Source organism: Neovison vison, chromosome 3 (genome assembly GCF_020171115.1).
Source record: "Neovison vison isolate M4711 chromosome 3, ASM_NN_V1, whole genome shotgun sequence".
Lineage (NCBI taxonomy): Eukaryota > Metazoa > Chordata > Mammalia > Carnivora > Mustelidae > Neogale > Neogale vison.
Window position 1 is genome coordinate 35,907,259 of NC_058093.1, and position 26,624 is coordinate 35,933,882.

Consider the following 26,624-nt stretch of genomic DNA (forward strand, 5'->3'; position numbering starts at 1 on the left):
ATGTAGCTAACACGGGATGGTCTCAGGAAACAAGAGATAAGGGTCTTGTGGGAAGTGACAGGTAGCCCTAGTCATGATAAAAACCATTTTTCTGGAATTTTAACTCCTGGTTGGAAATCAAAGACAAGCACTCACTTGTCTTAACCACCTTTCTTGAGACAATGCCAGGAAAAAAAATATCCTAACAAGTGCATGGGGGGGGAAAAAAAAAGGTAGCAGGAAGCTTACAGAAGTGGGGGGAAGGGGAGAAGAAAAGATCAACAGTCTCTAGTTTATTATGAATAGAAAGAAATTTCCAGAATTTACAAACACCCACATTGTTCATTCCAAAGAGAGCTCTTGATTTAAAGGGATCACCCAAGTCTCCTCCTCCTTACAGTATATACAGTGGAAGACTTTGATTTCCTTTGCTTGTAATTTTGCTTCCATTCAATGGCCAATTTTAAGCTGACACTTGAAAACACCCAGTAGAATATATCCTTCTTCAGTTTAATTAACATGGCCTACTGCCTTACAGGAAAAAATACAAAATGAAGATCAATTCTTGTAAGGATCTCAGCTCAACATCAGGGCTATATTACAAGAGATAGTATCCACAAATAGAACTATACAACTGAGAACCATCTAATGGCACTATGATTCTTATTATATTATTTTTCTGAATTACAATCTTAAAACAAGGATCGTATCCTAGTCTACTCTCATTAGCCTTGTTTTAAGTATTTGCTCCACTCTTTACAACAGAACATAGTATACCTCAGTTCCACATCCAAAAAAAAGATGTGCTGTAAGAAAAGTTACATTTTAATTAAAAAAATTACACATAGAAATCAAAACCTATGTTAAATATTTAATACTCTCTCCACCCAACGCGAACGGTTTTGGATGAAATAATTTACAGCGATGCTTTGTCATACACAGTTTCAGCAGCAGATGAAATGGATCTTGTAAATGCAAGGAGAGTAAACCCATTCTCTCGTGGCATGGTGGTGGGCACATCAGCTCACGTGGCCAGCTATGTCCTTAAGGTTGACGATGAAGTTTATGCAGACTCATGGTTCTGGTGTCACAGTGCTTTTTTGCTTGGCACAATATAGTACGTGCAGTTCAGTCAAGGAACTCCTGAGGATTGTAGAAAGTAAACAAACTGAAATGGATGCATCGTACCATCTACTGAGGAAGAAGATGTGAGGTCCTGGTTGTGAATCGTGAAATATTCAGAGTCTGGGTACCCATGAGGAAAGGGAGGATTTGCTGAGGTCATTCAGGTCTTCATTCTGGAAAGGAAAACGAAAAGGATTCGTCACCACGGGCGTATCACAAAGTGCACCATTCCATCAGTTTTTATGGGTTTTTCTTTAACAAGGAGGCAGGATCAGATAGGCAGATGTCACAGGCACAAACAGTACTGTGTACTTAAATAAAATCAACAAAGTGTACTTAACTTTTTCCCCCCTTTCAAAATGCAAGACTCTAAAGCAAATGCAAACTCAAAATAGTCAATATTAAATCAGTCAACAGATCGATGGGATTTGGAGGTTTCAGAGTTGAGTAATACAAAAACACAAAATACTTTGATGTTCTGAGGATCCAAACAAAAATGTGAATTAGAATTGCTGCGTCAAACTACTGTAAAACATGGTGAAGAGGTTACGGTCAGGCTGTGCTTCATCTTCTTTTGGTTCAAAGTCAACTGCAGATTTTAGAATTTGAAGTTGCAGGGCCTAACATCACAGTATCTGAAGTCAGTTTTTAACATGACATTGCTTGACATGAGGATTTCAGATGCAGAAGGAGACCCAGTGAAACAGATGTAGTTAATCATTAAATGAAGAAAAAAAAAAAAAAGGATTCTGATTTAGATCTAATAGAAATGCTATTCTTTTTTTTTTTTTTTTTTTTTATTTATTTGACAGAGAGAGATTACAAGTAGCCAGAGAGGCAGGCAGAGAGAGAGAGAGGAGGAAGCAGGCTCCCTGCAGAGCAGAGAGCCCGATGCGGGACTCGATCCCAGGACCCTGAGATCATGACCTGAGCCGAAGGCAGCGGCTTAACCCACTGAGCCACCCAGGCGTATTCTGGCAGAAGCACATTGCTTCTATGGAATTCCAGAAGGCAGACCTCACAGGGTATTACCCAGGCCCTTCCAGGGAGGAGACACCTTATTCAACCTCATAAGCCCTCTTTTGATCTCCAGTATTAACATTAGATAGACCTTCTAAAGCCCATATTTATGTATTTCAAAGTTATCTACACATACCAACGCTTATAGAATGGTGCAGACTAGATAGTCAATATTGTCAAATAGGCAACAGGTTGCATTAAAATGTTATGGGGGATATAAAGCTGAATTGTGCTACAGGCCCCATTTTCTAGAAAATCTAGGAAGGTAGGTAAGCTCTGTTCATAAATAGAATACAAAAGAAAAAGGGGGTAAATCCCATGACAGATGCACAGAAAAGATACTCTAGCTGCATGGAGGGAAGGAAAGATGCTTCTAGATGGGAGTAGAAAGGAAGTACCTCACTGACACGTCTGGCTTGGACCGGGAGAAAAGTGATAGTTTGGGAATGTGGAAATGGGATCGCATCTTCGCTGCTTCAGGGCTGCATCCCCAGAGCCTCGCACTGGGGCCAATGCACAGTAAGGACTCACTAAGTAAGAGTGGAATGAACCAAAGGGACAAAGCACAGGTCCGCAGAGACACGTGATAAAATGAGGCCTGGGGAAGGGTATGGCCATGGGCAGGCCAAGTGGAGAAGGATGGATTGTGTTAGATCCCAAGGTATGTGAAAAGGGACCGAAGGAGGTAAATCTGAGAAATGTGGTAGGACCGATGGTGAAGAACCTCGAATGCAAGGCTAAGATATCACCGTCTGAGTCTAGGGACACCAGGACGTGTTTGAGGATCCGTCCAGATGTAGTAGTACTAATCCACGTCAGCTCCAAAGAAAGGAACAAATTCTACAATCCATACAATGTATATGTTGACCAGCATGACTGTTTTTCTGCCCCTTCCCTTAAAGGAAAGTATGGTTGGCACCAGTTAGCGTTCACCATTTGGCTTTCAGGTAACCTGAAATTTACCAAACGTGGACTCTAGTTTTATGAGATTTCTGTCGACGTTTTTTAAATATTAACTCTGCCCCTAAGGGACAGGTAAACAGCCTCTTTTTCTATAGACAAATAAAGACTTCCCATAGAGACACGAGTATAAAAACAAAAAAGGACTCCAGGCTTATCCCTCTGATCGCCAGGGAAACAGGGCTGACTTTGTGTAGTTCCTACAAGTGAAAGGAAAACCCATCCCTTCAAAAACCTTGGAGACCCATCTCCAGATCTCTTAACTACTTTCAAGTTTTTCCTGAACTCACACCGCAATCTATCAGAATGTTCCTACAAGAATATGTAGACAGAGCTTCACACAGCTTCATAGCTCTGGGCCCAAGATGAAGTGGGAAGTACCTACTTTATCAAAGGGCTTGAGACAAACAAATAAACTGCTCATTTATAGAAAATGGGGGGGGGCGAGCGAAGGGCACACGGTATGCTTTTCATTTTATACCTGGCTCTCATCCAAAATGGCAGGATAAAGAGCTCAGCACAGGAACAAACTGTATCCAGTTTTGTCCCCACACGTGCCAACGTGCATGGATGCATAGGGGCAGAGACTGGGGGCCTCCCTGGGGAGGAAAAACCCTTGGGCTTTGCCAGATCCTGGTATCTATTGCTTTGGGCCACTCTGAACCCACCCCTCCCTATCATTTCCCACAAGTATGCATGTTCAAAGAGCAGTAAACAAAAGGGTCTATTAATGGCACCATAAACCTTCCCTCCAAAGTCTCAGCATACTACTTCTCAAAGCCCTTTACTGTATAACCTGATCAGCGCGTGGCTCAGCCGCTCGTACTACCCACTGGTGTAGTCGGAGTACATCACCTTGGGGATCTCTGAAAAAGGGAGCAAGTGGGAAAGAGGGAGGTTATGCTGAGGCGGGGGAGGGGATGGGCACAGAGGCAATCAACAGGCCTCAGAGGCCGGGAAAAACTTCAAGTGAAAGTCTGAAGTTCACATCTGTTTTTCTTTGTTCAAGGGGTGTGTGTGTGTGTGTGTGTGTGTGTGTACATACAGAAAACGTAGCTCCTGAGTAAATGATACGGATTTTTAACAGACACCCCTGAGTGAGAATTGTCCTTCCTTGCAACCTCTTTGGGGTCTGCACATTTATTTCAAGCACGCAGCCATCGTTGGAGGAATTTTTGGAATGCTTTCTCAAGTTCCCATTTCTTTCTTTCTTTCTTTCTTTTTTTTTTTTTGCGACAGCCTTCTCAGCCTTGGGCGTATTCCTTTGAATGGTCTCTACAGCAGCCAGTCTCGGCCCTTTGAGGGCACATTTGATCTGTGGAAATGGCCAAAAAGCTCTGAGTGCCAAATGTGAATAAAGGGGCCGATTAAGCTGGGTAATGATTCCCAGTGACATACTATCTGAAGCCAAAGAACCCTAAAACTAAAGTTCCCAAAACATAGATGCTCACAACGGCTCCGGTGAGTTTTGTTTGAAATGAACTCTGAGGACTTTACAGACATACTTTAGTGTAATGTTCAGGGGGTTCAAGTTCATTTGCCTTTATCCCCACCTCTATACAACAGCAGTTAAGAAGGCCACAACTACACTTGAAGAAACCCACATGCATATCATACATTTTGGGGATAGGTTTTTCAAAAACCAATACCCATACTAGCCTCCCACAGTCATTCAACTTAAGAAACATCTGTTAAAAAAAAAAAAAAAAAAAAAAGAAAGAAACATCTGTTGAGTGACAACTAAAAAGGCAGTAATAAGGACTATCCCAAGCACTGAAAAGGAAGACTGGGTAGAGGTACCTTAGAGTCCCTTTTAATTTACAACCCAGACTGACTCACTAACCACGCGAGGCAAATATTGCAACCATGTTTTACAAATACAAAAATTCATCTGTAACATGCACGAAGTGGAAACAAAAAAGCGAAACATTAGAGAGGAGAAGGGAGTCGGGGTAAATTGGAAGGGGAGGTGAATCATCAGAGACTACGGACTCTGAAAAACAATCTGAGGGGTTTGAAGTGGCGGGGGGGTGGGAGGTTGGGGTACCAGGTGGTGGGTATTATAGAGGGCACGGCTTGTATGGAGCACTGGGTGTGGTGAAAAAATAATGAATACTGTTTTTCTGAAAATAAATAAATTTTAAAAAAAAGCGAAATATTTCCTTGGAGAAGAGCTAGGCAAATATCAAATGGTGGTGTTCCTGTGATCCATCCTCTCGGGTTACCTCACTGGGGAATAACTTCTGAACCCAGAAAGACGACGCACCTGTCATGAGACTTAGTAGCAGGAAATTACATTTTGACAAAATTTCATCACCACATCAGCATCTCCTGTCCCCTTCCCTGTGTCTTCTTGTAACACAAAACCCACCTAATCCTGTTGCTGGTAATGAAAAATGTAATTTTTAAAGCATTATCAAATAAGTCAACACTTGAGCAATGCTACTTGAGACCTATGGATTACTGCATTATTGCATCCGGTAGGAATTTACATCTTCCGGACTTGACCCACTTGAACTATGCCTACGAGAGCTGAAAAACAGATAAGGCTTTTCTGCCCTCCTCCCAACTCAGCCTACCGATGAGGCTTCACTGTAAAGCACCTGAAAACAACAAAAGGTTATGATATATGTATACTGAAAGATCCCCACCCTTTCAACAATGAATTTTTGGTCCAACCCATTGGCTAAAAGTTTTATCTTGTATTCAAATGTCTCGAAACTTCCTGCCAATTGGAGTCAAGGGCAACACAGTTATAAATATCTGGTTAAAGCATTACTAGCAGTTTCTACTTCCACTAAGAAAGCAGGACTAAAATATTCTTAAGTTGTTTGGCTACCGTCATACAGCAAAATGTAGCCACAAAGCAACTCTTCCTCACCCAACCTATGCCTGAGAAAAAGTAACTATTGTAATGACTTTTCTTCAATGGAGATCAAGCTTTGAAATCTTATATTGCAGATTCAACTAGAAAAATTTGTATGAATGATTTCTTCCACTTAAATGTGTCAAAACGGCACATTTCTCTCACTTAAAATAAACAGCTGTGACTTAAAAAAAAAATTCTTCACTTTAATCTAGAAAATGTATACACCACAGGAAAATGTAAAGAAGGAATAAACATTTCTCAAATTCTTGCCAGCCAGGGAAAGCCATGATTCAACTGTGGTTCTAAAGCCACTCTTTAGAACTTAAAGGACTTGAACTTTCAGAATTCCACATTCAATGTCAAAAATGTTTCAGTAGGACAGGAAAATAATGTTTCCATCATATTTATATCTTCCCCTTTCTTAAAAAATCTGTGATGAGAAGATATTTGAAATGTCAACCAACTTTTAAACCTTGCTGGTATTCTATTCCTTTCTCCTCCTCCCAATTCATTGTATATGGGGAGGAGTATGGCAGTTCGATGTAGAAAAAGCATCTGGCTTCCTGGTTTTAATGTCCAAAAGCTCAAGTCTTTAAGGGAATGGCACAGGCAAAGTATTCAGAACAGGAGGGGAGGATTCCTCTGAGAAGAGAAAACAGTTCCCTTCACCTGGGAATAAAGAGAGAAACACCACGGTGTATGGCTCTGTACCTACTAGGATTCTGAATATGGCACCTGTGACCTTTCTCTGTATCTTGTCTTCCCAAACCTGTTGATTTCTTACTTGACACAATTATGTTCAACTGCACAGCACTACTGTGACCGCAATTCGTTTCTTCAGCCACCTCACTGATGCTGATGCCATAATTCATCCTACCACTCATTTAGAGAAGATCAAGCCTTCTAGAATGCTTACATATTAATAAGGCACCTTATAAAGCACTGCAAAGTATTCTGTTTTTAAGCATACCCGATTCTGGTTAACAGGACAATAAAATTTAAAAAAAATCAGTATTAACTAAATTCATAGTTCTGGGAATGTACATGTGCCCTGCATTTTAACACTTACACTACTCAGTCTCTGATGGGTAAAGAAGACCACTGACTCATTGGATGGGCTATGAAATGCTTATTAAAGAAATATCCTGGCTTAGAATTTGATTCTACCACCAGGGGTTGTTGGATGGTAGCATTTAGGGAGGATCTCAGTCTTGTTAGCTATGGGAATCACCTAAGTAAAAAAGCTAACCAAGTTAACCAAAGCTAACACCTAGCTTCAAGTTCCAGACACAGGGAGAATTACTCTGCTCTTTTGAAGATACACCTGGGGGACGCCTGGGTGGCGCAGTTGGTTGGACGACTGCCTTCGGCTCAGGGCGTGATCCTGGAGTCCCGGGATCGAGTCCCACATCAGGCTCCCAGCTCCATGGGGAGTCTGCTTCGCTCTCTGACCTTCTCCTCGCTCATGCTCTCTCTCACACTCTCTCTCTCTCAAATAAATAAATAAAATCTTTAAAAAAAAAAAAAAGAAGATACACCTGGGAAATTTCAGGGCAAGGGGAAACTTGGGCAAAGGACAGACCTAAGTGGGGAGGGAGGGAGAGTAAAGAAGGAAGGAAGGGAGGGAGGAAGGAAGGAAGGAAGGAAAGAAAAGAAGAGGGGAGGGAAAGAAAAAGAAAAAGAGAAAAGAAAAATCAAGGTAGGATTGAACTGGAGAACTTTTTAAAGGTTTTATCTGTCTATTTGTCAGAGAGCGAGCGAGCCGAGCGCGAGAGAGAGCACAAGCAGGGGGAAGAGCAGGCAGAGGGAGAAGCAGTCTCTCCGCTGAGCAGGAGCCCAGTGTGGGACTTGATACCAGGACCGTGGAATCATGACTTGAGTTGAAAGCATATGCTCGCAGACTGAGCCACCCAGCAGTCCCAGGATTGAACTAATGAATTTCAAGTTAGAGGTAAGACCACAAGATGCTTGCTCCTCTATGTTAGCAAGCTAAACCAACATCTTTTCCAAGAGGCCAGATCAGAGCTGGCAAGACCCAGTTGCATGGTCTTAAAAGGCAAAGGGTAAGTGACCAGCCAGGCCAGTGCTCTCACGGAGCTGCTTAAAGAGCACTTTTGCCTGGTGTGAGTCACATGGGTGAGAGCTGGTGCAGATAACAAGGTTGCTGGCCGGGCCTTCCAGCGGCTGCCAGGGAGGAACATTCAGGGAGAGCTGCCAACATGTGAGAGGCCACCTCGCTCCAGTTCCCCCTGCGTCCCAGTGAAAGTCGTCCTGGCAGGGCTGGTGGCTTCGGGAGCCCACCAGCAAAGGAAGGCACATGTATTATGAAAAGAAGAGAAGAGAGGGGCTGACCGGGGAGCTGCCCGTCCAGCCTGCACGCCCCTGCTGTGAATCTCGCCAGCACCGCGGACCTCTCCTGCCCTCAGCAACAAAGGGCAGGAGCTGGGGCAGGAAACTTGTCCAGAGGGTTAGAGATTTATGGAGAAGACAGATGAAAACAACAACAACTTATGGTTGGCAACAGTTAAAAATATTCTGCCGGGGCGCCCGGCTGGCTCAGCCAGTGGAGCGTATGACTCTTGACCTTGGGGTCCGAAGTCAGAGCCCCATGTTGGGTGTGGAGAGTACTCAAACATAAAAGCTTAAAAAAACAAAACAAAAAACAGTATTCTGTCAATAATGTATTAAGAAAATAGGAAAAAGCATTCTGAAATCTTTAAAGCTGAAGAATATTCACTTTAGTTATTTCCTATTCTTTTTATTAATAGGGAGTGTGCTGATAAAGCAAAAGACAAGGCCAGTGGGGCCAACACCATAAGAGCCCTCCCCCTATCCCCTCTGCAACGGAACTCAGAAAGTCTGCAGTCTCTCTTCTATTGAGATGAGAATGCATCCCCACATACGTGACAGTCAGAGGAACTCAAAGAAACAATCCCTCCCCATCACAAGTCAGACCACATAATATGGAACAGGAAGCTTTCATTTTAATCGAGCTCAACCAAAATAAACCTGTTGCTTTAAAACATGAAAGTAATATGATGCCTTCTTCCCTACTTGAGAAAGCAAGTCATGAAAGTCAGTCTTTCTTCTCGATTCACGGGACCTATTTTTGCCCCATATTCTCTCTCCTAGGAATTAAATTCCAATTCTGAGGTTTACAGTTGATATTGTAATTTCACATCAGCTTATTGTTTTGTATTTTTTTTTTTAATGTTCAGAAATACAAGGTATAGGTTTATTGGTCTGGCTTTAATACAAACCAGGAGGCTTAAATTAAAATCACAACTTAGTTTACAATGTGGCATAGAGATAGTAAAAAAGTGTTGCGATACCGTTTCTGTAATTAGGCAAAAGGGAATCAAGCGGGCTCAGGACGGTCGTACTGTCTTTAATTTTTCTGTTCAACACTAAATAGATTTTGCATTCTTTGCTGTCTCCCCAGAGTCCTCCTATCAGAAATTGCTTCAAGAAAGCAAGTGCCTGATTTTACATTTGAGTAATTGTCTGACTACCCAATTGTTTCTTATCAACCATCAGCAGCTTTTCCGTAAGAGCCTAAGAAGCAGAGCACAGAGTTGCGCTCACACAGACGGCCCCCCGTCTGCAGCGGGCTGAGGTAAGGATCATTAACACCACTGACATCACTTTTGGCAGCCAGAGAAAAGGGAAAACCTGTGTTTAATCTACTTCCTACTCACCACAAGTTTCAGCCGGAGTCCCCGATAATATGGGTTGTGGTTGACTTTATGGAAGAACTTGGTAATGCAAGAAAAATGTACTGCACTGAACAAGCATCTTTAAAAGGTACCACGAGGTACCTCAGCTGTGTGGCCCTGATCTTCTGGAGGTAATCTGGTCATTAAACGGGCCTCACGGAGGCCAGGGCCATTCCTAACTGTTCCCAATAAGACCAAGCTCAACAGAAGACCTTCCCCTCTGCACACATCTAGTTAACATCTCCTGGAGGCCATCAGCATAAATCACAAAGAAAAAAGTTTTATCTTTTGTCTTCTTTCTTGCCTTGAGAACACTAAGGGGGTTCGTGGGGGAAGAATTTAATCTAGATTCTTCAAAGTAAACTGGGCTGTTGCTATTTCTGGGGTCTAAAGGATGAATGAAAACTGTCTGAAACCAATCGAAACTGGTCATCAATATAGAAGTATAGGGCAGCATATTTCAATTGTATTCATGCACTACTGTGACTTCCTCTACCTTAAGAATTCTTGTTAAAGAAGTACAAAGTCATAAAGATTTCTGGGCTATGAAAGCAAGTCTTAAAAGTCAATGTGGAGGAGGATACGCGAAACTACCCCATCCATATTAGGCTACAGAAGACCACGGTGGGACCTCCTTGGAACTGGGTTATGTTTATGAGAAGGTGTAACACAGCTTGCAATAAAGTAATGCAACCTTGAGTTACCACTCCCTGAGTGAGGAGTATCCTGTATGGGATTCTGAATCCTAAAATGTAATTTAGGAAATTTAATCCAAAAGTTTACTTTGAGAGGTAAAGTTGGTAAGGATGGTCCTGCCACAAGGCAGTTATGCTTTTCAAAGCCGGACCAATTTTGACTGAAAACTTATTCCCAAGTTAAAATTTAAAAGGAGGGCGCCTGGGTGGCTCAGTGGGTTAAGCCGCTGCCTTACCCTCAGATCTCAGGGTCCTGGGATCGAGTCCCACATCGGGCTCTCTGCTAAGCAGGGAGCCTGCTTCCTCCTCTCTCTGCTTGCCTCTCTGCCTACTTGTGATCTCTCTCTCTGTCAAATAAATAAATAAATAAAAATCTTTAAAAAAAATTTAAAAGAAGATTAAGACAATTTACATCTCTGTCCATTCTTCTCTCTATGATTTTGGGCAGGTTACTAACTCTCTTCCATCCCAACGTTTTCATTTGTAACATGGGGGTAACAGTACCCATTTCATAGGGTTCTCCCTTGAGGTTAAATGAGTTGATACATGGAAAGTTCTCATTGCTGTGCCTCACACACAATGAGCCCTCAAACATTAGCTCTTATTTGAAGAATTCTTATTAAGAACTAGATACCCTGGATTTCCAATTTCCTCCTGATACCTGAAAACACACACTAACCAAAAATGTGCTGGTGGAAGAAGCAAGCAAGAATGAATGAATCCATTGGCCAGATGCCAGCCAAGGGCTGAGGCCAAAGCCAGGATCAGGATGTGCTTTGGGAAGGGAGACAACATTCGCTGAGACAGGAGGTGGTAGGGGGGTGGGCAGAGTGCCACAACAATGAGAAAAGGTAAAAGTAGTAGAGGTGAGGCTAAAAATAAGACCCTGGGATAGGATTTTAGACAAAGACCCATCTACCTACACAGGGAACAGCAAGGGTTAAATATTAGGACAGATAGCATTAGCATATCTTTGAGTAGATCTTAAATTAATGCTATCCACAGAAACACTGCTGAAAGCCTACTTCTCTTGCTTTCTCAGAAGAAATTAGAAGCCTGAAGCGCCCCCCCCACCAAGCCCTTCTAAGTCGGCTAATGAAAGACTTATAATGCTCCATGAAAGGATTCACAAAGAATTCTCATGAATAGGCTTAAATGGATGTTCAGTGAGATTCTTATGCACTATTTCCAGGTTCCAAAGGAGCATGTTTCTAATTGTTGGGGGAGGAAATGGGTAGCTTTTGTTTCCGAATTCTTGTCCCCAGTTTTGCATCTGACAAAACTGAACAGGAGTGACACAGCCAGTCAACGCGGCCTGACAAACTTGGAGAAAAACTGGAATTGCTGCCAGATGTACACGGCTAATGGATGGGCAGCTGGGGTGGGCGGCGGACACTGGAAAGATAATCTGAAATAACGAATAATGTATACATTGCTTGCATCTCTAAGGTCTTTGAAGCAGACAATGGTGCAGATTTCCAAGCGACTACAAACACTTCTCTATTGTCCAGGCGAAAGAGGCAAAATTCTTCCAGTTGACAAGGAGCAGCTGACCTCTCACCCACTGACCCTGGAGTTCATGGTCCTTTGCTTTCATCTCTCAAGTCTCACTTCCACGTTGCTCTTGTTCCTCTCTCTGTTCCCCATTATCTCGGCCTTTCACGTTTTCATTTGGAGAATGGGGTCTGTTGAGAAGTTCCCCGGGACAGCGTGCTGTCCATGAACTAGAAGCCTCCTGAGAACAGCTGGGCCAAATTCTTCATTAAGAGGTGGTGGCAACTCTTAAGTAAGGGATTCTTATGAAGGCTATTTCTCAGGGGCGCCTGAGCAGCTCAGGCGGTTGAACGTCCGACTCTTGATTTCGGCTCAGGTCATGATCTCAGGGTCATGGGATCGAGCCCTGTGCCAGGCTCTAATGCTCAGCACCGTCTCCTTGTTCCCCTCCTTCTGCTTCTTCCTTTCCCCTCACCTCCACTAGCATGTCCTCTCTCTCTCTGATAAGTAAGTACATCTTAACAACAAAAAAGAATATTTATCAGTGACCCTGAGGGGATCACAGTTCCAGGGGTGGTAGAGGGGGTCTGTGAAGGTGATCCCCAGGACCCCTGGTGTGCCAGGCAGGAGCCATCTGGATTTCAGCTGGAACACACCGGTGGGGCTAAACCACTTTTCTCTGTGGAGACCTTCTAGCCTCCAAGCATTTCACTAAATCTCGAGGTCTCAATTTGGGTGGGCGGGAGTAATTTCTCCCTGCAAGAGATTTGGCAATGCTTGGAAACATTTCCAGTTGTCACAACTGGGGTTGGGATGAGGTGGGAGAGAAGCTGTTGGCGTCTAGTGGGTGGAGGCCGGGAATACGCCTAAACCTCCCACGACGCTCAGGATGGCTTCCTGCAACAAAGAACGATGTGGCCCCAAATGTCAGTAGCGCTGAGGCTGAGAAACCACGCTCCGGGGCTGTTGCCAAAGCCACCAAATACGCTTGCTGACTGTCTCTAGGGTCCCCATCAGTTCTGTGGATGAGAGTGAGGGAAGAGGTAGGTGTTCCTGTTCCAAGACCTTCCTTTATTTATGACGGCCATACCTCAGAATCCCAATGGCTACACTCCATGCTTCTGGCCTTTCCCCATTTGTCACTGCTAGAAATTTACTTCTCCTGCATCCCACTCCCTTCCTTTTTGACCAGAAGACAGCCGATCTGATGAACCAGTCCAGGCCCACGTTTCCCTTTGTCCCTCGTCCACAGGAAAACAGGGATGTCTAGACACAACACAAACGCAGTGACTAAAGCAAGGAGAATACCAGGCATGGTGGAGGCCAACGCAACAGTGTCTGGGGAAGACTCACAGGTGTGAAGCTGCTCCATCTACACTGACCATGAGAGATGGACCCCCCGGGGAGATGCCCTTGATTACTCCCAAGCTTGAATCTCATCCCACCAAGCCAGTGCTTTGCGGATGGTCTTGGCCAAGTCACTCGACCTCGCTTTGCCTCCACCATTTTAGTGAAATGCAGAAAATATCTAGTCCTCATGATCATTTGTAAAACTCAGTGAGAAAGAAGAGACTTTCCTTCTGTTATTGGTGACTATTAGTCATGCTCAATGTCCTCAAGTATCTGGGAGTAAATGGAAGTTAAGAACTAGGTCCCCTCTATTCCAGAATTAGTCAACTTTTTAAAATAAACCCACTAACTTTGCTCTCTAAGAGGTGACTCCTAAGTCAGAATACTATTGCCTAGAGATTTTTTTCACTTTGTGAAAGACTCACCTTGGAAGATGGTTTATTTAAAAAAAAAAAAAAAAAAGTCAAAGTTCAAGATAGAAATTTCAGTTGCTGTTTCTAAGTATAAGATGTCTTTCCAGGGGCACCCAGGTGGCTCAGTGGGTTAAAGTCTCTGCCTTCAGCTCAGGTCATGATCCCAGGGTCCTGGGATCCAGCCCGAGTAGGGCTCTCTGCTCAGCGGGGAGCCTGCTTCCCCTTCTCTCTCTGCCTGCCTCTCTGCCTACTTGTGCTCTGTCTGCCAAATAAATAAATAAAATCTTGAAAAAAAAAAAAAAAGGATGTCTCTCCAGAAGGATACTTTTTGGGTCTGTTTTCCCTAAAACTTAAACTAGAAAAATAGCTGGGTGGGGGGCAGGGCACAGAGACCGTCATCAATGAAGAGTCTGCAGGGTTCAAAACTCTAAAAATCAGACAATGGACAGAAAAAACAAGTTGAGTTCCAGGTGGTTAAGTATGAAGCTTTTCAGATGGCACCCAAAGGTAACGGTAATAAGAACAAATACTCCTGAAATAAAGCCACAGAAGGAAAACAATAGCTTCTTAAGGAAAGTTCATAAGGAAAACAATAGCTTCTATTCTTTCCACACCTTAGCTGACAGAATGCCTTCAGAGTAAAATCCAACCACACAATTCCACCATTACTACCCAACAGCAGACAGGCTATAATTATCATTTAATTAACATACTTATGGTGCACTTTGCTTAATTCTGTTCAAAAACTGCCTTACGTTTTTCCCACAAAACCATGTCACAAATGGGCAGTGGTCTGTCTCTTCCTTTGGTTACTTTCCTTCCTGAACAGTATAAGGAAGAGCGTGACTACGTAAGTGTCCACGTCAAATCTCATTCTTAGGAGATGCCTCTCTTCCTTCCTGCCCTTCCACCCTGAACTCTCCTCATTCCCAACCATCAGCAGCACCGAACAGAGCCTCTAAACACAGCCACTGACTTCACACACATCATTTCTGCTGGATGCTCCCCACAGAGCTTCCAGTAGAAAAAAAGACCTTCCCAGAGTCTTCCAAACAGAAGTGCAAGGATGAAGAGCAGCCAGATCCTTGCTGAGTTCCTCATTTAATGCATAGCTAGAGGGAATTAAAGGAAGGTGACTTGAGATCCATTCGACAGAAGTCAATAAGCTGATGGGAAGGGTAGTATAAGGACTAATGAAAATATGCAACTGGGTGGCAATCATACCAACTTTTCTTTTAGATGCTCCATTCCCATTTCAACAGGTGACATCCACTGTGTGACCAAGTCATGGTAGAAAGGGTTCGTAGATTAATATAAACAGAACAATCAAAGTAGTCCTACATCTGGTATTAGGGGGACTTCCTTGATCATATGGTTATGGTGAAGAGTTAGAATCATGTTGCCTGAGCCCATGACACTGGTGAAGAGTAGCACTGAGGAAAAATTTGGGGTCTCCTCACCCAATAGTCCTCTTTCTAACCAATAGTCATTAAAATCTTGATAGCCCAATTACTGAGAGAAGGAAAGAGCCCCCCCCCAAAAGAAATGATCCCCCACGGAGGAAAAACAAGGTGATACCCAATGAGGATGCAAAGCAAGATTCGTAGCAGCCAAGTCATTCAACTATACAATGGGGACTTCCACTAGATAAAAGGGGCAAACCTATAGCAGAAAAGACCCCCAAAAGTCTCTGAAGACTACTAATTTATTGTAAATGAAGAATACACATCAATTTGGTCCAAAATTGTTATAATAGCATAGGTATCAAATTAATAGGGATTTGAGATATAGATAAACATAGGTATTTCCACGTATTTACAATACCATATCTAGCTTTGGTCTCCACTCTTCAGGTATACTAGAGAAAAGTATATAGGAAATTACTAAATTATGAAGCAATAAAACAGAATAGTCCTTCTCAGACTTTAATGTGCTTAGGATCTCTCGGGGGTTTTGTTAAAATGCAGATTCTGATGCACCAGGTTTGTGGGAGGGCCCAAGTTCAACCTGCTGCCAGGTGACCCCAATGCTGCTGGTCTGGGGACCACATTCTGAGCAGCAAAGGAGGAAAGAGCCTTGAAGAAAAGGGGAAACATACTATTTAATTTCAGTAAAAGAAGAGTAAGAGGGCTTAACTGGGGACTTTAAGGAAGACTACATGGTAAGTCATTTGTTCTCCACCTCAGTAGGGTAATTGAGCTTAAATTACAGCAGCAGTTTTGAACTGAAACACAAAGAAAAATTTCCAGGCATAAAAGTTCTAAAAGAGTTAACTAGACAAGAATGAGAAACCTCCATGTCAGGGCTCCTGAAAAACACAGGAGGGATGGGGGTAACCGCAAAGAAGATACTGGGAAGACTCCACACTGATGGGTTTCCACCTGCTTAGTGTTCAGGTTGCAGGAGACTGAAGACAGTTGGACTGAAAAAGAGGGCTGTAAACTGTGATCCACTACATTTCTATCTCTTTAAAACACTGATGCAAATTGCTTTGATGTCTGGAGGTCCCAGTCAAGAGGAAGTGAGCAGGGCCATGTGTGTTAGCTCACAGATGCTAGAACCAAAATAAACAAGCATTTACCACGACCCAAAGGAATACAGACACCCTGCCTTCCAGCTGTCTTTTACCAAATAAACCTCAAGGCACAAACAGGAGGTTAGTTCTTAACTCCCTGTCTTTATTATTTGAGGGGACCAACAGGTAGAAAAAGCCACCAGACTGCCAATGCAGATCTCCTCTCGAATACAGGAGTAGAATCGACATAAACAATTAAATGCTTACTGCAATCTGCAACACCTTCAACTTGGAAGCATTGAAAGTACTGATATTAAAATATGCTCCCATTTTTCCACCAAGCATTAATCTATCCTCCCTAATGTTTCTGTAGAGAAAGGCTGACTCTACGTGCACGGATCTCATCCCCAGGACCCCAGGACCCTAGGATGCGTGCAGAGCAAGATCCAGAAGCAGGACATTCTGCATCTGGGGAAGCGGCAAAGCCATCATGACTCCAAGGTATCAAAATGTGGATATCCTGAGCACGGAAGGATGGTCTGTGGGTACCAGTAACTTCCATTCACACTAACAGACAGCAGCAAACGAGAAGAAGGCAAACCGCCTCGGATCAAGAGCATGCCCTTCCGTGCAACTTATTAGCAAGTTAGTTACTACAAGGTTCCATTTTCACCTCAATGAAGCTTCACAGCAGTGCCAAGCTCTTCATTATTTGAAGGCAATTTCGTTCACTGGGCCTGACCCGCTGCTCTGACCAGGAGTTGCAGCTTTACTGGTCTGGAAGACAAGCCCCAGGGAGGCAAGGAGAGGTTTCTAATGGCTTTAGGAAATGAAAGGAACAAGGGGTGGCCAGAGATACACCCCAAGACCTAATTCTAAAACCAGGGCTGGGGAGCACAATTCACATGCTATGCAATTCACATGAGTTAATTTCCTAAGCAAGTGGGGTAAGAAGGAAAATACATTTCATCAAGGGTTACCAGATACAGCAGGAAGGGGAACTGCCCACAAGTCACTTATCCTTCCAGCTACCTGATGGGGGTAAGACCCTAGAACCCCCCAGCACTCAGGCATTCGATCAACATCACTGAGCTGCTGTTCCTGGTAAAACGGTGATAAAAGTGCCCACCTAGCTGGGCACTGGGTTGTTGTGAGGATGTGTGTGCAAGCGGGGGAAGAAGCAGAGGGAGAGGGACAAGCAGACACTATGCTGAGCTCAGAGCCCAACAGGGGGCTCGATCTCATGACCCTGAGATCATGATCTAAGCAGAAATCAAGAGTCAGATGCTCAACTGACTGAGCCACCCAAGTATCTCAGCACCCCAAACATTTATAACCTGAATTTTTATACTTCATTAGCTGAAAGGTAAAATTGTATCTAGGAATGGTACAATCATACTATATTCTCCATATGCCACAAAATTTAATTTTTTCTGACTGTGAATAAACTTGTTTGATTAACATCATTTGCCAAATTGTTCTGGACACTTGTGATCTCCAGTTCTACCTGATTTATCACTGTGTTTCATACATAATTGGCACTCAATAAATAACTGTTTATAGATATTAAGGCATATATAAGAAAACCAGATGCACATACACACATATTCTAAGGCCCATATGACTTGAATAAGTGGAATTTTAGGGGCGCCCAGTCAGTTAATCATCCAACTCTTGGTTTCATCTCAGGTCATGATCTCAGGGTCATGAGATTGAGCCCTGCATCGGGCTCCACACTCAGCACGGAGTCTGCTTGAGACTCTCTATCCCTCCCCCTGTGTCTCTCCCCTCCTCTCTCTCAAATAAATAAATAAATACAATTATTTTTTAAAAAGTGATTTTAGGTAAAGAAAAATGGCTCTTAAGTTTTTGTGGTTTCCCCTACATTTAACAGTAAGTAGGCATTTGTTAGCCTTTTAAAAGTATTGTCCCCCTTTTGATAATTATTTTTTTAAAAATTTCAATCTATTTTTTAATACTACAAATTAAACAGGACTTAGAAAATAAAGCTAATTTTATATTGATTATAATTGTTTTCAAATTTTACTTGTATCCTCCTCCCTCCCTGAATATTTGAGTAAAACCACTCCTGGGGAGAGGGTGTGATATGTAACACATCTCACACACACACACACACACACACACACACAGAGTCCCCATCAGCAACACACCCAACGTTTGTTCCATGTCAGCCACTATGTTAGGAGTTTGAGTGCCCATTATTGCATCTAATCCTCATGACCATCCTGAGGTTGCACTATTATTCCTGTTTTAAAACTGAGAAACTGAGGTTTGGAAAGGAGAGTAAATTCCTCAAGATCTTGAACCTAAGTAAACAGGGCCACCAGGTTTCAGAATCCATGCACGTGACCACAGATTTACAGACAATGCTAGAAAAAGCATGGGGGGAAGTATGGCAAGCCTGTCATCTAAACACAGTCCACCGGAATAGACAGAGTTATTTTTGTAACAGGAAATGGGGGTAAGCTCCGTTGTTTACAGAAGGTAATGAGAAATTACATAGCAAAATGCCACTCGGATAAGTCTACATGGAATCAGCTAAAACACCATTTTGCACAGCAGGCACCTGGGTATCAGAAAGAGCTCTGCTTCCGGAAAACAGTCTGCCAAAGAGATTGCCATCATAGAAGTACGCTTTTATCCCTTGTTACCGGCCCTCCCGTAAAAACACTAAACATGAAATCGCTCATTTCTTGAAGAGTCTAGACAGTGGTAGACGCAAGCAACTGGGTGTGACTAATAGATTCTGACAAACACACACAAACAGAGCGGAAAGGTAAAGCGCAAGGCCTGACATTTATGGGCCCCATAAAATAGGAACCCCGTCCCCTCTCAAGACTGTAGGCTCTTCTGGCCCAGGGCTCCCAGTGCAGGCTCCAGTCTGTGGGGGGATATTTTTATCCAACTACTTTTCATTCAGGCTTTCCGTCCTTTATTTAGAAAACCAAAATAAAACCAGGAAGAGCATACATATCGTCATAAGCCATACACTATATAATAGGTAAAGAAAAGTCCTTTGATATTAGCAGCCACCAAAGAACAGAAGACTGAAAAGTAAATCGTCAACAGCTGCATCTCCCTTTCCAACTGTTTACATTCTTAGACATCCACTTTTTAAAAATATTCCCTATGTCGATCAAAACACACTGTACTCAAGGAGAGGAAAACAATGACGTTAGCTTTAAGACATTATACGGTTTACACATAAACAGAGCTTCAGTGTCCTTATTCTAGTTGGCAGCAACTGATCTACACGGCTCAAGCGGAGAACTGTAATTGTGTTAATTATCTCTGTTTACAGAAAACTCTAAAACATGTATGTAACCTTCAAAACAGCACCTCGGCCGAGTGTGTGTTCCCCACGGCAGAGTGGTTTAACAAATCAAAAACAGTCCGAAAGCTCTGCATGTTGAACTTGGGGGGGCACCAAGTGTGGGTGACAGGGGATGTCATTATTAGACACACTCTGTCCCTTCATCCCTTGCTTCCCCTCCCCCTCCCACTTTTTTTTTTTTTTTAAACTTTCCCTTAATAGCTTCTCCCTGTCAATGAGTGCCACCATAAATACCCATCAGCCTCATTACTGCTACCCAGGCTTAGAAAACTGGGTGGCTCCATCGCAACAGCCAGTTTTTAAATCTCTGCCATCGAGCTTGAAGCACGAATGCCACAAAAAGCTAACCCGAAAATCACGGTCTCCCCATCGCAACACATGGAGGTGGACACGGAGCAGGGAGGAGTCAAATCTCTAACATTCTGTTACGTTTTCAAGACATTAGCAATTGGTAGAAAGTCTTCAAAACACAATGTCCAGCTACAGACCTCACACATGTACTTCCAGGTGTCCGTAGAAAAGGAGATACTTCATTCTAAGATACCTTTTAAACTACAACACAAGCTCACTTCCATCAGGTGTCGCCAATTAATATGGATGGTAAGAGAGCCAGTAAGTTCCGGCAGATAAAAGAGCTGGCTGTCCCGAACGGTCATTAAGAAAGCATTTATCCTATACCCACATGCCTGAGGAATGAGCCAAGGTGAATCAGCAAGTTCATCTTACTGAGAAAATTTTGATGTTCCAATCTGGCATGAATGAGCTCACTGAAGGTGGTGAAACAATCCTGGATACGCTTCTTAGGTCAGCCAACCATCGCCCAAAAGTTACTAGGGGCTGTTGGAAAACATTCACCATACGACAAGTCAATGTCCTGACAACCAAAGCTCTGAGTGTTAACACACGTTGGCAGGTTTATGAGGATGAATACACAGAACTAATATATTGCACCTTTAGAATACAAGTAAAGATAGTTTCAGAAATCTGATGACTTATTGATCAATTACCTCCTTATCGATGCATTGCGACAGCAGTGTGAATTCAAATGCAATGGTCCAAACCACAACTGGGATGGAATTCTAGGGAAGCCCCTAATTGCCTCCTGTAAAATATAACGGTTCCTCCTTCCCTTAACAGGCTTCTGAGAACGCAGCCATCTCGATAGCCAAAGACAGGTCTCAGTGCCTGTGTATTTGCTTTCAATGATGAAGGGTGTGTACGAGAAGCATACATATATTTGTCTATTTATAAAGTACTACCATGAATGGGTCATGACAACGACAAGTCATACTGACATTGCGGGGAAACTGCAACATACAAGGTAAGAAGCTTCCATAAGGGAGGAAGATGGGTGCCCCAAATCCACGCACTCCTGCAAACCGAGTTCTGGGCAGGCAGTAAGCCGGCAGTACCAAACACATTCAATCGTGAGCCCCACAAGAAAGAAGGTTCCGTGGCTAACGACTTTTAGGAAGTATCTCCCTCCAGATTTCAGAGCCTTCACATTTTCTTTAGCCCTATGTTTCCCAAACTTAGGATCAGAAAATATGCAGATCTTATTTCATACTGTGGTTAATAAGAGGTTAATGCACCGATAATTTATAATTTGGCATATAATTTATATGTCAAAAGAATTATTGTCGCTCAGATTTTGAAGGAAAATGAATTTATTTATTTATTTGTTTATTTATTTATTTATGGGTGGGTGGGAAGAGAGAATCAAGAGTGGGGACAGCAGTCTTCATCCCCTAATTATTCAGACTCAATCTGAATTCAGAAAACCATTCTTCAGGGATACCTGGGTGGCTCCATTGGTTAAGGGACTGCCTTTGGCTCCGGTCATGATCCTGGAGTCCCAGGATCCAGTCCTACATGGGGCTCCTTGCTCAGCAGGGAGTCTGCTTCTCCCTCAGACCCTCCCCCCTCTCATGTGCTCTCTCTCTCTCTCATTCTCTTTCAAATAAATAAAAACTCTTAAAAAAAAAACTCTTCAGCTTTCATGGCTCATGTATGAAAGCTCTTTTATTTTTACCTTCATGACACTGGCCAATGAATGTCATAGAAATGAAATGGTTTATTTCTACACAAATAATTTTAAATAATACTTGAGAAGCACAGACAAAAGCAAAAATGTTTACATTGCTAGGAAAACCAACTCTACCATTAGTCTGCCACCATGACCAGAACACCCAATGAGTACTTTTTTTTTTGTTTTAAGGTTTTTATTTATTTCTTTGTCAAAGAGAGAGACCGCACAAGCCGGTGGAGCAGCAGAGGGAGAAGCAGACTCCCCGCTGAGCAAGGAGCCCAATGTGGGACTCATCCTAGGATCATGACCTGAGCCGAAGGCAGATGCTTAGTCAAGGGAGCCACCAGGCATTCCCAATGAGTACTTTGAAATTACAAAAAAAAAAAAAATCATAAATGTACTTTTTCAAAATATTAAAAAGAATGTTACATTCCCTTTTAGCCTAAATATTTCTTCAATATACAACTATGGATCCTGGAAACATGGGAAGTTTGAATGTCTAAATGGGACTCTTCAGATTTGGATAGAAGTTTTACCATATGGGGTTAAATTCTGCTGTGATAGAGCAATAATTACAATGTAGCAGACTATTACTTTCATCCCTTTCTTGGTTTCCAAAAGGCTGGGATGATTTACATATTTTCTAAAATATCTCTATGTGTCTAGATCATATACTGCCAGAAATATGGAAATGAAACACAATGAGCATAATGTTTATAGAGAGTAAAAAGGAAAAGGTGGCAGGAAAGGGATGACCTTAAATTAGCAGATGCAAATGAGAACAACCCCCACAATTATCCAGATAGGACACAATCCAAGGTTCTTAAAATGTCCAAGGATGTGGAATTTTTGAAACTAATGAGAGATATGGGGATTGTCTGGAAGACGGTTTTGTAAACTGCTCTAACAAAGACACTCAATGCACATTAGAAATTATTTTATCCAGTAACTGTGGAATAAGAGAGGCTCTACAATTATACATTCACTTCTGTTTGTTCCCAGAATATGACTCAGAGAGGCCCAATGGGGAATAATGAAAAAATAAGCCCTAATACCCCAAACTGGCTATTTCAGGGGGAAAAATATTACACAGGGCTCAAAGCACAAATAAATGTCACAACTAGCAAGTAATAATCATTAGGCATCCATGTGGTTTTGAAAGCCAGATCCAAATGCTTATTTATAAATCTGAGATAAAGTTGCCGTATTTTTATGATGCCATGTTGGTAAATGGCAAAATGTTCTTTCTACAAAGCAAAACATTTTCTGCAGAGAAAACTTTTATGGAGGTCTGGAGCAAAGGAACTTCTAAACATGGCACCTGCATTTAATAAAGGGGCAACTAAGTACTGGGCTCTTGAGTCCTAAGTTACAAAGGTTTTGACATTGCCACAAACCAGGGCAGCTGGCGAATGTCCTGAACCATTAACCACCAACAGCAGCTGAAGCAAGTTACATTCCAAACTCTGTAGCACTTCCTATAATACAGTAAAATGTTGATATGCAGTAAAATGTATTTCCTCACTAAGGCTGAATGAGATTATGTAAGCAGAAGAGGACTATTATGATCAAAGCAGATACACGTTTTCAAATGCATTTAAAAACTGAATGAAAAGCAACATAGCAACTTCTTATTTCAAAAATCCGGAAAAGACAAACAAAATCCATTTTTTTTATTACAATTTAAAACATGGGGCTTTCTTAACACTAGAGAAAACACAAAAGAATCAAAAGTCACAATAAGACCTAAATATGGCACCAGTGCCCTGAATAACCAAACCATGAAAATACAACTGAAATGCTTTGACCTTGTGCTGTTTGAACATGTCCACAGGCTTGGATGAGAAAGAAAAGTCACTCACAGAGGAAGCCCACCCTTCAAACAAGTCTTCTAATTGCACAAATTAAATTTGTTTTTTCCCTTGCATTGTTTTTTCGCCCTAAGACAAGATTAACAATTAATTTTAAAACCAAGATTCAATAAGCAGCTTTACTAAAAGGTCGCCTGAAATATTATTTCAACAAAAGGTGACATTAAGAATCTAACTTTCTATTCCTTGGAGAGAGCTGAAAATACCCAGCGAGTTTATAAAATGTCAATAAAAGAGGGTCTCACAAAGAGCTAATCTAATGGTATCCGGTCCACACTTCCCTACAAATAGATGCAGTCATACTTTTTTTTTTTTTTCCCTCCCTCTTAATCTGCTGTGGCTCCATTAGTAAGCCCCTAAAAATGTAACCTGGCATTTACACTCTGGTCCATCTGGAATGTCTCTACGTCAGAGGAAAACCCTCACCCCCGTGAAAGATGAACAAGTACACAGCTGGTCGAGATCTGGGCACGTATGAAGGAGTCCACTTCCGTGCCCTGCAGACACTGCCTAAATGGTGAATCCCTCCAGCACCTCCTTCTTCCCACTTCTGAATCAACCTAGAAAAAAAATGAGGGTTTTTTTTGTTTTGTTATTTTTTAATTAAATTCTCAACTTTGGGGCACCTGGGTGGCTCAGTCAGTTAAGCATCTGCCTTCGGCTCTGGTCATGATCTCAGAGTCCTAGGATTGAGCCCCAATCAGCTCTCTCAGCAGAGAGCCTGCTTCTCCCTCTCCCTCTGCTGCTCCCCCTGCTTGTGCTCACTCTTTCTGTCAAATAAATAAATAAAATCTTTTTTTTTAATTAAGTAAATTCTGCACTTTTTTTTTTTAAAGATTTTTATTTATTTATTTGACAGAGATCACAAGTAGGCAGATTAGCAGGCAGAGAGAGAGGAGGAAGTAGACTCCCTGCTAAGCAGAAAGCCCATTGCAGGGCTTGATCCCAGGACCCTGAGATAATGACCTGAGCTGAAGGCAGAGGCCTCAACCCACGAGGCACCCAGGTGCCCCAAATTCTGCACTTTTATTAGACGCCCAGTAATTCCTTGTTGAAAAGACACTGTAAGAACAAAACTTGAACAGTTGTCCTTGAAGCTAGCCGAAGCCCAAAGTGCTGTCCTCTACCCTCACTAGAAGCCTTGGGGGCAAAGACTTCTGACGGCTGAGTCCCATCTTGTGAGCCCTTGACCAGCAGCTCAGGGCTCCCCAGAGTAGTGGACTCATGCATGTGCATTTAGACAGACAGGCAGGAAATGCTGAGGTTTTCCACACTGCTTCCCTGAAAACCAATACTTCTAGGTTTCACTGCTGGCTCAGGATGTGAAGTTAAACTTAGAATCAAGCTGACTTCTGCAGCAAGCTGCACCACCTAACTAGCAGGAGTGTGAACCTACTACACACAATGCCAGTTCTCAACTCCCAGTTTTACCTTCTTTATTTTTAAAGATTTATTTATTTATTTTGGAGCGAGAGCCTGTGAATGAGGGGGGAGGGGCAGAGGGAGAGACTCTTTCAAGCAAGCTGAGTCGGGGAGTCAGGCCCCGGGGCCCCATCTCATGACTCTGAGATCATGACCCCCGCCGAAACCGAGAGTCCAAACCTTATCTGAGTTAAGGTTTCTGAAGGTGCCCCTTAACTCTCAGCTTTAATGAGCAAAGCAGGACAATAAAATCCAGCTCTCCAGGTAATTTAACTAAAACAACGACATAATAGCTTTGGAATGTGTTTTGGTATTAATTTGGTGTTTGTTGTAAGGAGGTTAGGATGGACAACTATAGGGGGCGCTATTTATACCTCTGTTTGTGTGAAAACAGCCCTGTGAATGGCACCATACACAGTCCGATGGTTATGAGTTCTACTAAGCCATTCTAAACCAGTTACTGAGACGGAAGCCTCAGAAAAAGCTGGAAATGAACCATTTTGTCCCTGATACCTTCTTATTAATTCTTAGCAGCCACCTCTGCCACACCAGTCAACTGCTGTTCACAGTGACAAAGTTTTGCTTCTTATCACACCTTATACTGAATACAGGCTGGCTGAGGTTTCAAAGAAATTTCACAAAGAACCCAAACTGTGGACCATACAGCTCCTAACATTTGAACCGAACTAAGAATTTATAGATATTCCAATAAACCTGAAATTCTCCAAATCCAAGGAATCTACCCAACAAAGCACTGTTTAACCCAATTCAATTAGGAACCGTGACTCTTGAATCTTGAGTAACTATTTCATGAGTGCAATTTAGAAATTATGACTGAGCAGTAAGCATAGTCACGAACAGAGGTTGCCCAGTGCTACTATGTTGAATCATAAACTATAGGAAAGTTAAAGTTTCTCATTAATTTTAGCAAAGACCCCTGTACTGGATCACACACCAGTCAGACACTTCATCCTGATTATCCGAGAAACATATAAAACAGGACTAGGATGATTCATCAGTATGAAGGTGGATCTGTAGCCCTGTATCTAGCCAGGCCTTGTTCCTACAGAAACACTCCAAATACAAACTAGAAGTCTCCCTAAGGTTCACTTTCCTTCAACAACTGGCAATCGTTACTCTTCAGAAACGACACATTCAAATTTGGTACGATTTATTCATTTAGTTACGTTTTTAAAAACCTTTCCCTTAGTGACTATAAAAAGGCACTATTCTCCATTTGAAGGTGGCATCCTGACTTGGAATCATGGCCCAGGATTCTCTGGGAAGTCATGAGAGATGTCACGTTAAAGACACACAGTTCATGCCTCCTGTGGTACAGCCGTCTAAAATGCCATGAGCCCACAGAAATACACAAAATAACTAAAGAGCGCTCACAATATAAGTTTCACCTCCCATCTCTACCTACAATCTCTATGGAAACAACTCCATTCTGCTCTTACAGCTCGAAAGCAGCCAGACAATACATAAAGAAACAGTGTGGCTCTATCCCCATAAAATTCTAAAAGACAACCAACAGCCAGATTTTAGCCCACAGGCTCTAGTCTGTCAATCCCTTATGTAGTGTAAAGTAGAATTACATATTTTACTGTAAGTCAGGAGTAAAAACACAAAGGGGACCATACATAATATCCAGATTGGCTCAGAGTAACAACCCTACAAGTATGAATACCTTTCTAATGCAAGGAAATCAGGCAAGCCAACAGCTAACAAGGAGTCCATCAAGGATAAATATGTATTTGTTATTCTTACAAAATATTATAATACTATTTTGATCATCCAGAAGAGAGTAA

General features: G+C 42.4%; 1 protein-coding gene across 2 annotated transcripts in view; it reads right to left on the minus strand.

The window, feature by feature from the left end:
* Positions 1-233: 233 nt before the first annotated feature.
* IRS1 (insulin receptor substrate 1) overlaps positions 234-26,624 on the minus strand; it is a 60,161-nt gene continuing 33,770 nt past the window's right edge. Inside the window, exon 2 of one of the 2 annotated variants that reach the window (XM_044241721.1) lies at positions 234-1,277. The gene's annotated coding sequence lies outside the window, so the exon portion shown is untranslated. Of the gene's footprint in view, positions 1,278-23,338; positions 23,952-26,624 lie in introns of those variants that run through there. The other variant, XM_044241722.1, reaches the window with a different exon arrangement.